At 38.5% G+C, this 12,500-nt stretch overlaps 3 non-coding genes across 3 annotated transcripts in view; all 3 read right to left on the bottom strand.

Moving 5' to 3' along the window:
- The window catches only part of LOC149093066 (large subunit ribosomal RNA), a 4,168-nt gene extending 3,312 nt beyond the window's left edge, over positions 1-856 (bottom strand). Inside the window, exon 1 of the ribosomal RNA XR_016200424.1 lies at positions 1-856. This exon is cut by the window's left edge and continues 3,312 nt beyond it. This is a non-coding gene — a ribosomal RNA (large subunit ribosomal RNA).
- A 476-nt stretch (positions 857-1,332) lies between these two features.
- Positions 1,333-1,487, bottom strand: LOC149093065 (5.8S ribosomal RNA). The gene has a single exon (XR_016200332.1). It is a non-coding gene; the product is annotated as a 5.8S ribosomal RNA (ribosomal RNA).
- Positions 1,488-1,974: 487 nt separating this feature from the next.
- Positions 1,975-4,144, bottom strand: LOC149093064 (small subunit ribosomal RNA). The gene has a single exon (XR_016200392.1). It is a non-coding gene; the product is annotated as a small subunit ribosomal RNA (ribosomal RNA).
- Between the last annotated feature and the right edge of the window lie 8,356 nt (positions 4,145-12,500).

Here is a 12,500-nt window from a genome sequence, read left to right as displayed (position 1 = left end):
AAGCATTGTTGACCCTGCATAAGCAGAGATTCATCTCCAATGTGACTGTGGTAACAGTTGCCAACACTAGCTCACAGGCTAAGTCTAACAACGCAAGGAATATTAGTAGCTGTGAAAACTAAATGCTGATTAGGTGTGTGTTTAGTACACCTTGCTGTTATCACTTGAACAAGAGTTTTGCACTCTCCTTCACATTGGTCGTGGTTTGAGCACGAGAGTTGAGAAAATGCACTCCTCATGCACATATTGCACTCCTCCTATCAATACCAAGATCCAAGGGCAGGCTAAAAGTTACCCCTTAACCTACTGATCTTGGAACGCTGTAAAGCATTCTTAGCACTGAATAGAAAAAGGCAACAATACACAAGAGGAGCTGAGTTCTCCTCTCAGCTACACTTCGTGGTTCTATCCGTTTCTCTACAAGCGGTTTCACGTCCTTTTGAACTCTCTCTTCAAAGTACTTTGCAACTTTCCCTCACGGTACTTGTTTGCTATCGATATTACCATCGTATTTAGTCTTAGGAGGAGTTTACCTCCTAATTTGGATTGCACTCTCAAGCAATCTGACTCTATCCGCGACTAAAGCCAGTAATCGATATTCCATTAACCAAGATCTGCCACCGGCCTAGAACCGTCTCTGGGAAGAGGGCCCTTGTCAGAGGGACTTGCAGATTTAGTTGAAATAATCGTGACTCTAACCATTACGCAGCACCGCTTTCCACCTTTCAATGGAAAACCTTTGCGCCGGACTCATCCCTTTTCACTCGCCGTTACTCAGGGAATCTCATTTGATTTCTTTTCCTCCGCTGAATTATATGCTTAAATTCGGCGGGTAACCTCACCTGATCTGAGATCAAAAATATTGATTAAGTTGATTAATGTTTATTTGTGTTGTTTGCAAGCAAGCAACGTAAATCTACTTTAATGTTTGCACAAATTTTGCCTTTGCATTACTTCTTAGGTCTGCTTTAACAGAATGAAATAGCTACTATTTGTACGATTTATACAAGTGCAAGAAGATTCATCAGTTAACAGGTTAGTTGATCACCATAGTTATCTGCAATACGACTTTAGCGTCGTCAGATAGGCGACTAACCTTAGAATCTCATGCTAGTATCTATTCATATATACTGCTTGCAGAGATGAAATATGCATTGTACACAAAATTTATCATGTGAAACAAGTAGATTTGAGATTCTCCTTACTAAATTGCAACGAATTGCAATTAAGAAAAGGAATAAAACATCAAGATTCATGCATATAAATATACAATCCTCTCAAAACAATGCATATATGGTAGTATGCAAGTGTTTTGTTGATTATTTTACATCTCAACTCTCAGACAGATGTGACCTCGGAAAAGACCCGAAAGCCGCAATGTGCGTTGGAAGCTCAAGTGCTCGGCGTGTCCTGCAATTCGCACCGATTATCGTAGCTAGCTACGTTCTTCATCGATTGGTAATTCGAGTGATCCACCGCTTGAAGATGTATCTTTGCCACCGTGGGACTTTTAATAAGTATCCTAAATCTGCATTGAGAGGGTTTGAAAACAATTGTATGCAGTTTATAAAAACCATAGTTGTCTTTACTTAGTTAGGCGAAGAAGTGTAAAACTTCCTTCTTTAAACCTTGCCGTCAGCATAAGCTGAAGACTTGATCAGGTACCAAGTATGTAGCAAGACAGGCTTTTCATTATAAACTACAATTGTTTTGCAAAAGAAATTATGGCTATCGTTAGATAACCCTCACTCTTTGTTGCATTGGATAATGAAAGATGGATGTATGAATGAACGAATGTAATGCAAATTAGAATCATGTTGCAATGGCTAAATGTTTGCAATAAACATTCACAATTGCGACTCTAATGCAAATACAATTCAATTGCATTCACCATATTAGCATCTACAATATCACTATGCAGAGTGTTTGATTGTTTGAAGGTTGTATTTCTCTTATAATAAGAGGGTAATACGTTAATGATCCTTCCGCAGGTTCACCTACGGAAACCTTGTTACGACTTTTACTTCCTCTAAATGATCAAGTTTGAACATCTTTCCAGCACAATCCGACCACTAGTTTCCCAATGGTCTGGATTGACCAGTCCGAAGTCCTCACTAAATCATTCAATCGGTAGTAGCGACGGGCGGTGTGTACAAAGGGCAGGGACGTAATCAACGCAAGCTAATGACTCACGCTTACTGGGAATTCCTCGTTCATGGGCAATAATTACAATGCCCAATCCCCATCACGAAATGGGTTCAAGCGGTTACCCACTCCTTTCGGAGCAGGAAACAGTATGCACGATGACCACTTCAGTGTAGCACGCGTGCGGCCCCGGACATCTAAGGGCATCACAGACCTGTTATTGCTCTGTTTCGTGCGGCTGCGAGCGCCGCTTGTCCCTCTAAGAAGTCCTTACAGTGCTACAGCATCCTTACCCTAGCCAATTCTGTAGGCTAATAGCAGCAGAGCCCTCAACAGCCGAAACCATCAAGAGATACTACCACCCACAGGTTGACTAAGGGGGAGTACTGCAGTGTAAACTGCAAGTCTATTTAGTAGGCTAGAGTCTCGTTCGTTATCGGAATTAACCAGACAAATCACTCCACCAACTAAGAACGGCCATGCACCACCACCCACTGAATCAAGAAAGAGCTCTCAATCTGTCAATCCTCTCAGTGTCCGGGCCGGGTGAGTTTTCCCGTGTTGAGTCAAATTAAGCCGCAAGCTCCACTCCTGGTGGTGCCCTTCCGTCAATTCCTTTAAGTTTCAGCTTTGCAACCATACTTCCCCCGGAACCCAAAAACTTTGGTTTCCCGGAAGCTTCCATTCGAGTCATGAAATTAGTTACTCAGAATGATCGCTGGTTGGCATCGTTTATGGTTAGAACTAGGGCGGTATCTGATCGCCTTCGAACCTCTAACTTTCGTTCTTGATTAATGAAAACATTCTTGGCAAATGCTTTCGCTGTAGTTTGTCTTGCGACGGTCCAAGAATTTCACCTCTAGCGCCGCAATACAAATGCCCCCGTCTGTCCCTCTTAATCATTACCTTGGATTCTTAAGACCAACAAAATAGAACCAAGGTCCTATTCCATTATTCCATGCAAGATCATTCAAGTTAAGGTAGTGGTACGCATCATATAGATGGTTGACCATACCGTTTTTAGGCACCTCTTTCGAGGTTTTGGACGCCTGCTTTGAGCACTCTGATTTTTTCAAGGTAAAAGTCTCGATCGCTTGAATCAACACTCGGTAAAGAGCATTGATAGCAAATATCGAGCAATTTTCTGTCTAAACACTATGAATGTAACCACCAGGAAAGAGGAATGAAGGTTCAAGCAAGCATCCGTAGACACAAGCAAGAAACCTAACATCACCATCTAACCCTTTAATCAGTGGACCCCATAGGTTCGACTGAAATCCAACTACGAGCTTTTTAACCGCAGCAACTTTAATATACGCTATTGGAGCTGGAATTACCGCGGCTGCTGGCACCAGACTTGCCCTCCAATAGATCCTCGTTAAAGGATTTAAATTGTACTCATTCCAATTACGGGGCCTCAATAGAGTCCCGTATTGTTATTTTTCGTCACTACATCCCCGTACTGGGATTGTGTAATTTGCGCGCCTGCTGCCTTCCTTAGATGTGGTAGCCGTTTCTCAGGCTCCCTCTCCGGAATCGAACCCTAATTCCCCGTTACCCGTTACAACCATGGTAGGCGCATAACCTACCATCGACAGTTGATAAGGCAGTTGCTTGAGGGATACATCGTCGGCTCAGAGGCCATACGATTTGCTCAGTTATTCAGAGTCATCACAAGAAATGCAACCGAAGTTGCTAAGATCCCCACTGCTAGTCCTTAGACAGCGACCGAAATCACTGAACAGGGTTCTAGGTGAATAAGAATCATTGGTCTTGTACTAATAAATGCGATCCTTCCGTCAGCAAGCTGAGGTTGGAACACTTGTTCATGTATTAGCTCTAGAATTACCACAGTTATCCATGTAAAAAAGAATATCCGAGGAACCGTAACTGATTTAATGAGCCATTCGCGGTTTCACTTTATAAACAGTATGTACTTAGACATGCATGGCTTAATCTTTGAGACAAGCATATGACTACTGGCAGGATCAACCAGGTAACTTGATGTTTTAGCAAAGTAAAATGCTAAACAAGTTGTTTTTGCAGCTATAAATACGATATCCTCAGCTAACAACCAGCAAGTGGATGTTAACTTTAACGAGGTATCGAGATTTATGTCGTGCATTAAGATGATTCTGCAGAAAACTCTTTAGAATCCATCTTCTTCCACTAAAATGTGCAAGCACATCTAGCAGGAGTAACCATTGCTGGGTACGTTTGCAAGTCAACTAAACAGCATAGTATTATAACCGCTTGATACCAATTTCTTGGATCAATCTGCGGTCTGCTTTGCACAAGCAGAGCTCAATACTAATACTGCTCACTCTGTTGAGTGACTAGTTTGAACATATATGCAAGATATGAAGTCTGATAGCATTAAAGCCCAACTCTCATAGATATTGTCAGTCGTACCAAGGAAGACCTTAGGTCTTGCAGGTACTCTACCTTTGTATAATAGTGTGTGGTGATAAGATGATTGACGATCCAAACCCATTCAGGCCCGTCTCTTCAACCACCAAACATCAACAGAATAACAGGAATAGATGCGTGAACAGCTACAGTCTGGACCATACCACTGCTTGATGCATTGACTTATCCATAACCGTAGACAATCACTTACCTCCCCATCAACTACTGATGGTTGCTTCTCTCAATTCAGCAACTACACTCACCACATATATGTTGGTTTTATTGAAATTTTAAGTTGGTTGTTAAACTGAGTTGAACTAGAGATTCAAACAAACTTGTAACTCAATGTGAGTTCTTCAAACACCTTTCTAAATTAAGTGGAAACACAAAATATCAAAATTACTACGAATCTTCTTGCACCCAGCAAGGAAAGCAGAAAGTGTTGGTAAAACAAGAATAAATCAAAAGACTGGTTAAAAGTAAGTTTTAAATGGTTTATTTCAACTGAAGAAAGAAAAGGAAAACATTACAATATAAAGTCCGTTGAGGGAGCCATTTTGTGTTGACCCATGAGTCCTCGTAGGGTTATCGGATGCGCGTGATGAACAAAGTTCATACGCGTTACAGAGCATGTTTAAAGTGTGTTTTACATTGAGTGAACACAATACAATTATAATTAATACAAAGAAATTAGTTTGGGATCATTTGAAGAGTTCAGCATATTTTGTCCATAGGGTTTCATGTAAAAAGTCGAAAATTATTAAAGTTATTTTTATTGTTCTTTTTGTGTTTAGGCAGGTTAAGAGTGATGTGAGAAGTGTTTTAAAAGTGGTTTGAATGTTGTCTGATGCTTAGAAGCAAAGTTATAAAAGTTTGGGTTTCCCTATGGGAAATCCCATGTTAAGGTCAATTTTGGTTGGTCGGTTACTGTAGGTCAGGGTTAGGGTTTTGATGTTGTTTTATTGAAGAGTAACCTACTTCAGGATATGGGCTATCGAACCATGTATCGCATTAAGCTATATCTGTTATGGTTTGGCCTACAGTAGGTACCCCAAAATGATACTAACTGAGCTGTATTGAGGTTTCGTCGAAATCGGTTTTTCGGCAACTGGCCTATGAGTAGGCCACCGATTTCGACAATTGATATATGGCCAGAAAGGCCCTTAAACAAGCTGTTTAATGATGTACTGCAATCAGGAATCAAAGTTGAGGTTCAGAAGTTATTCCCGAAAAACCTATTTTTCGGGGGGAGGAGCTTAGAGAAAATCATCTCTCTATGGGAACCAGCATGGGCAAAAAGTTCTTCTGATTCTGGATATCGATACACCATTCGAAAGGGCATAAAAAGATAAGAAAATAAAAGTATAGCAGGTGGTATACTAGCTCTTAAGGTTAAGGAGTTATTAGGGTTCGAAGTATTCGGAAGTGACCTATGGATGAGTGAATTTTCTAAGTCTGTCGGATCTGGTCGTGCAATATACCATTCGATAGGGTATTAAATGTACATTAATAATGTCCAAATAACATAGGCTCTTAGATGTTTCTGAGCTGAGTTATAAGCGATCAAAGTTGAGTGGTCACTTCTATGGAGATACCAATGGTCACCTATTGGGTCGGTACATACACCAATGCAATGCTTATCAAATGAGTATCATTTGATAGCATAGCCTCATAGTGTCTAAATTGATTAGTTAGGATGTTATTTCAGAACGTAGTTACGTAACTGGAAGGGAGTGAGTAATTAAAGATCAGTGAAATCAGGTTCGTATTGGGTCAAAGTAAGTTTTAGAGGGTTTGTTGAGTCGGGAATTCGAAAAATTGGGTTACGAAAAGTGTATATAACCAACACTCTCCCTTGCTGAACACTTCAAATGTTACAATTAGTGGGAAATAAGGGTATACAATTACAAATTAAGCTGTACGCTAAAGAAAAATCGCAAAATTATCAAATGTTAAAAAAATAAGGCTGTTCGAAAAAAGTACGGAATGTGTTTGTGTGTTGTGCAGTGTTAGAATATGTTTAGGTATTCCTTGCATTTGATCAAGGACGGTGAACAGAGAGACTTTGTTAGCATATCTGCAGGTTGCTGATCAGTAGGTGTGTAGTACACCTTGATCAAACCTTGATCTTGGTAATCTCTTATGGCATGGAATCTCACATCAATGTGTTTTGTCCGTTTGTGAAATACGCTGTTTTTAGTCAATAGTATGGCACCCTGATTATCGCTCATGATTTTAATTGGAGGTTGAATTGGTATTGTTAGTTCTTGAAAGAGTTGAATGTACCACAGTACATCCTTGGTACAGTCGGCAATTGCAACATATTCTGCTTCTGTGGTACTTTGAGCAACACTTTTCTGTAGGCGAGATGCCCAAGAAATCGGTGCTTTGCCCAAAGTAACAACAAAGCCTGATGTAGACTTTCGAGTTACAGTGTCTGATGCATAGTCAGCATCAGCATAACCAATTAACTCAAAGTCTTCCTGATTTGAACAATAAACAATGCCAGTATGAGTGGTCCCAGCTAAATAACGAAATATTCGTTTTAGAGCAACCCAATGAGTTTGGTTGTACTTTGCATTGAATTGTGATGCTCGATTTACTTGAAAGGTAATGTCAGGGCGACTGATAATTGACAAGTAGAGCAACGCTCCTACTGCTTCCTGATAGGGTATCTTTGTGTCGGGTTCCTCTTCTGATGCATACAACTTAATGTTAGAGTCTCCTGGTGTTACTACTGACTTGCAATCTACCATACCAAAGCGTTTAAGAAGTTGTTTAATGTAATGTGTTTGTTTGATTGAGATCACAGAGCGATCATCGCTTTGTGTGATCTCCATTCCCACAAAGACTGAGGGTTCACCAAACTTCATTTCGAATGTTTGTTGAAGCGATCTTGAAATATCCAGTAGTTCTTGTTCGGAAGTACTGGATATTAATCCATCATCAACGTATATAACACAGATCGTTAGATTATCATTGTTTTTGATGTAAACACAATTATCAGTCTTTGTTTGTGTAAACGAATGCTTATTAAAGAAGCTGCGTACTTTCTCATTCCACTGCCTAGGTGCCTGCTTAAGTCCGTACAAACCTTTCTTTAATTTAAGGACTTTATTTGAATTATCTGTAAACCCAGGAGGTTGATTGATGTAGATCTCTTCTTCTAGATCTCCGTATAAAAAGGCAGTCTTAACATCAAATTGTCTGAGGAACATTTTGTAATGAGCAGTAATTGCAAGAATAGCTCTAATCGAATCGTATCTAGCTACTGGACTGAATGTTTCAAAGTAGTCTATTCCTGATTTCTGTGCAAACCCCTTCGCTACCAGTCTAGCTTTGTATCTATCAATTGAACCATCAGCTTTTCGTTTAATTCTGAATACCCATCTGCAATCAATCGGTCTTGCACCTTGAGGTAATGTTGTTAGAGTGTAAACGTCATTCTTTTTAAATGAATTCAATTCTTCTTTCATTGCTTCTAACCATAATGAACGCTCTGGAGAAGCCATAGCTTCTTCATAGCTTGTTGGTTCATTTGATTTTTCAATTGCTTGCAACGCTAGGTTAATTATGTCTACTTGTTTTTCTTGTATTTCATCACTTACAACTTCTTCTGGTTGATCTGGTTCATCAGTTTGTTCAGTTCCATTAGGTATTTCAATACTATCATTGACTTCTTCATCTTCACACATACTAAACAAATCTTTCGTACGCTCGTTTTGTACTTGTTTAATAGCTTCTTGAACATTGTTATTACTATCAATAAACTTTATTTCTCTTGTAACGAATATTGAATTGGACCTTGGATCAAAAATCTTGTAATTCTCTGTTGTTGCTGTGTAACCTACGAAAATGTATTTCCGGGCTTTCGCGTCCCATTTCTTTCTGTTTGCATCAGGAACTTTGGCATACACAAGACTTCCAAACACTCTTAAGTGTGTATAAGTAGGCTTCTTTCTGAACCAAAGTTCCCATGGAGTCTTGTTATTATGCTTGTTTGGAATGATATTCAATACATACATTGCTGTATGCATTGCCTCTGCCCAAAGAAACTTGGGCAGATTCATATCTTGCAACATTGACCTTGCTAATTCAACTATTGTACGATTTTCTCTTTCAATTAGACCGTTTTGCTCAGGTGTGTAGGGAGCAGAAAGTTCATGGTCAATGTTCTTATTTTTCAATAGCACTTTAACACGGTAATCAATAAACTCACCTCCATTATCGCTACGCATGACTTTAACCTTATTCCCTGTTTTGTTTTCAACAAAACCAATGTATATAGTAAGTGAGTTTAATGTGTCTGATTTGTGTTTTAAAAAGAATAAGGTCCTGTAGCTACTTGCTTCATCTTTAATAACTAGCACAAAATTAGAATGACCCAATGAATTGCACTCCATAGGTCCTTGTAAGTCGCAATGCATAGCTTCGCCAACATTAAAGACACGCTTAGGTTTATCTTTAAATGGTTGCTTATGCATTTTTCCTTTGATACATCCTTCACAAATGAAATCACTTAAATTTGTATCGTTTTGAATTGGTGGAAGTAACCCTTGTTTACTCATTTCCATTATTTTGAAAACATTCACATGTGCTAATCTACGATGCCAATCCATTAGATTGTATGCTTTAGCAGTCAACGCTACATGACATTCTTTTTCTAATACACGCATAGCTAGTTTAAAAGTATTACCAGTTTCTTCAGCTTGAACAATTGTTTTGTTTGTTAGAGGATTAAAAATTTCCGTTGAGTTACCAACTGATCTCAACCCAAATCCCTTCTTCTTCGACTGTCCCCATGAGAAAAGATTAAAGTCTCCTAAGTCTGGAACAAACAACACATCAGTGAGTTTCCCCTTAACCCATTCTAATCCGTTGAAGCATTCAACTAAACAATCGCCCTTGGCTATACCCTCAATCTGTTTACCATCACCAATAACAAGTGGTATTGGTGCATTCAATTCCTCAAGATTTTGAAAATTCTTAATATTACCGGTCAAATGGAATGATGCGCCAGTATCTAATATCCAATGTGATTGATTATTAGAGTCTGAACGGACAGTTAATGAGAAATTGTTATTAGCATTAGATGAGTGAGGTTCACTTTGACTGTTTTGGTAATTGTTATTGTTCTGGAATTGAGCATTGTTAGCGAAATTCGGATTCTGGCTGTTTCTATTAAAGTTAGATTGTCTATTGAAGTTGTTGTTGCTGCGATTGTTAAAATTGTTATTTCTGGGCTGGTTGTAATTATTAGTATTTCTGTTGCTGAAGTTTCTATTATTATTGAAATTTCGGTTGTTATTGAAGTTCCTGTTGTTGTAGCTATTGTGATTATTGTTCTGATTGAAGTTATTGTTGTTTTGATAGTTTTGACTGAACTGGTTGTTATTATTATTGTTAGCACTTCTGAAATTATTTTGATTTGCTAGAAACTTCCTACATGATGAGCGAGAGTGACCCTTACCATTGCACTCCCAACAGCGTTTTTCAAAATGTCTATGTTTTGGTTTATTATTATTTTGAGATACAAGAGCTTCACCTTTGTTTTCTCTCTTATTTGCATTCAAACGAGACTCTGCTAATAGTAAACTTGTTTTAAGATCTTTTAGATTAATATTGGTTCCTGCAATAATTTGCATGTCAATGGTTTGTCTAAAAGTCTCATATTGTCCAGGCAGATCATCTAGAATTTTGATAATGAGTTGCCCTTCATCCGTCACAATTCCTAAATCATTTAACTGCCTAACACACGTCTCAAGCTCACTGAAATAGCTTGATATATTGTGACTTGAGGTAAACTTAAGATCTATTAGCTTACGCCTATTTTGCCAAACATTTGACGTGGTGCGTTTTTCTTTAGCGTTAACAATATTAGAATACATTTCAAAAGCGGAAGTTTTGTTTAAAACAAGGTGTTCGTTACCTTCAGACATAGATGACATTATGATGCTCCTGGCTCGTGCGTCATTACGTTTCCAATTTGCTATGTCGGTCGCCAAGTCTTCTTCATTCTCTCCTTCAGCGGGCTGTGTCGGTCGTACAGATTCTCCGGTGACAATATCCCAGACGCTCTTTGCTTCGCAGAAGGCCTCGAGTGACTGCTTCCAGAGCAGGTAGTTGTTGGCGGTTAATTTTACAACGCATATGTCTTTGCCAGCCATTTTGAGCAGATTTCCAAATTCGCACTGTTAAAGTTGTTGGTGTGTTTAGATGAGTTTTGTGGAGATACTTGTTGATGTTTTAAAGATGAAAAATAGATGTACAATAGTAATCCTAATGGTATCACTTATTTTATTAGGAACGCTTTAAATTTTAACACGTTAGGTTAAACTAAGTAAACCTTTCACAAGATATTTCACTAGGTCACTTAACACAATTTTAAAGTTGATAAAGAGTTAGTTGAGAGCAAACACAGCGTAATTTAAATGAAGCGAGCTGGGCCCATAACCTGTTGGTTTTATTGAAATTTTAAGTTGGTTGTTAAACTGAGTTGAACTAGAGATTCAAACAAACTTGTAACTCAATGTGAGTTCTTCAAACACCTTTCTAAATTAAGTGGAAACACAAAATATCAAAATTACTACGAATCTTCTTGCACCCAGCAAGGAAAGCAGAAAGTGTTGGTAAAACAAGAATAAATCAAAAGACTGGTTAAAAGTAAGTTTTAAATGGTTTATTTCAACTGAAGAAAGAAAAGGAAAACATTACAATATAAAGTCCGTTGAGGGAGCCATTTTGTGTTGACCCATGAGTCCTCGTAGGGTTATCGGATGCGCGTGATGAACAAAGTTCATACGCGTTACAGAGCATGTTTAAAGTGTGTTTTACATTGAGTGAACACAATACAATTATAATTAATACAAAGAAATTAGTTTGGGATCATTTGAAGAGTTCAGCATATTTTGTCCATAGGGTTTCATGTAAAAAGTCGAAAATTATTAAAGTTATTTTTATTGTTCTTTTTGTGTTTAGGCAGGTTAAGAGTGATGTGAGAAGTGTTTTAAAAGTGGTTTGAATGTTGTCTGATGCTTAGAAGCAAAGTTATAAAAGTTTGGGTTTCCCTATGGGAAATCCCATGTTAAGGTCAATTTTGGTTGGTCGGTTACTGTAGGTCAGGGTTAGGGTTTTGATGTTGTTTTATTGAAGACTAACCTACTTCAGGATATGGGCTATCGAACCATGTATCGCATTAAGCTATATCTGTTATGGTTTGGCCTACAGTAGGTACCCCAAAATGATACTAACTGAGCTGTATTGAGGTTTCGTCGAAATCGGTTTTTCGGCAACTGGCCTATGAGTAGGCCACCGATTTCGACAATTGATATATGGCCAGAAAGGCCCTTAAACAAGCTGTTTAATGATGTACTGCAATCAGGAATCAAAGTTGAGGTTCAGAAGTTATTCCCGAAAAACCTATTTTTCGGGGGGAGGAGCTTAGAGAAAATCATCTCTCTATGGGAACCAGCATGGGCAAAAAGTTCTTCTGATTCTGGATATCGATACACCATTCGAAAGGGCATAAAAAGATAAGAAAATAAAAGTATGGCAGGTGGTATACTAGCTCTTAAGGTTAAGGAGTTATTAGGGTTCGAAGTATTCGGAAGTGACCTATGGATGAGTGAATTTTCTAAGTCTGTCGGATCTGGTCGTGCAATATACCATTCGATAGGGTATTAAATGTACATTAATAATGTCCAAATAACATAGGCTCTTAGATGTTTCTGAGCTGAGTTATAAGCGATCAAAGTTGAGTGGTCACTTCTATGGAGATACCAATGGTCACCTATTGGGTCGGTACATACACCAATGCAATGCTTATCAAATGAGTATCATTTGATAGCATAGCCTCATAGTGTCTAAATTGATTAGTTAGGATGTTATTTCAGAACGTAGTTACGTAACTGGAAGGGAGTGAGTAATTAAAGATCAGTGAAATCAGG

This window comes from Tetranychus urticae, unplaced genomic scaffold, assembly GCF_039701765.1.
Source record: "Tetranychus urticae isolate SD_2017Ah unplaced genomic scaffold, NJAU_TeUrti_SD_1.0 Scaffold_4, whole genome shotgun sequence".
Lineage (NCBI taxonomy): Eukaryota > Metazoa > Arthropoda > Arachnida > Trombidiformes > Tetranychidae > Tetranychus > Tetranychus urticae.
The sequence above is the reverse complement of the archived record's forward strand: the minus strand, read 5'-3'. Positions and strand labels throughout refer to the sequence as shown.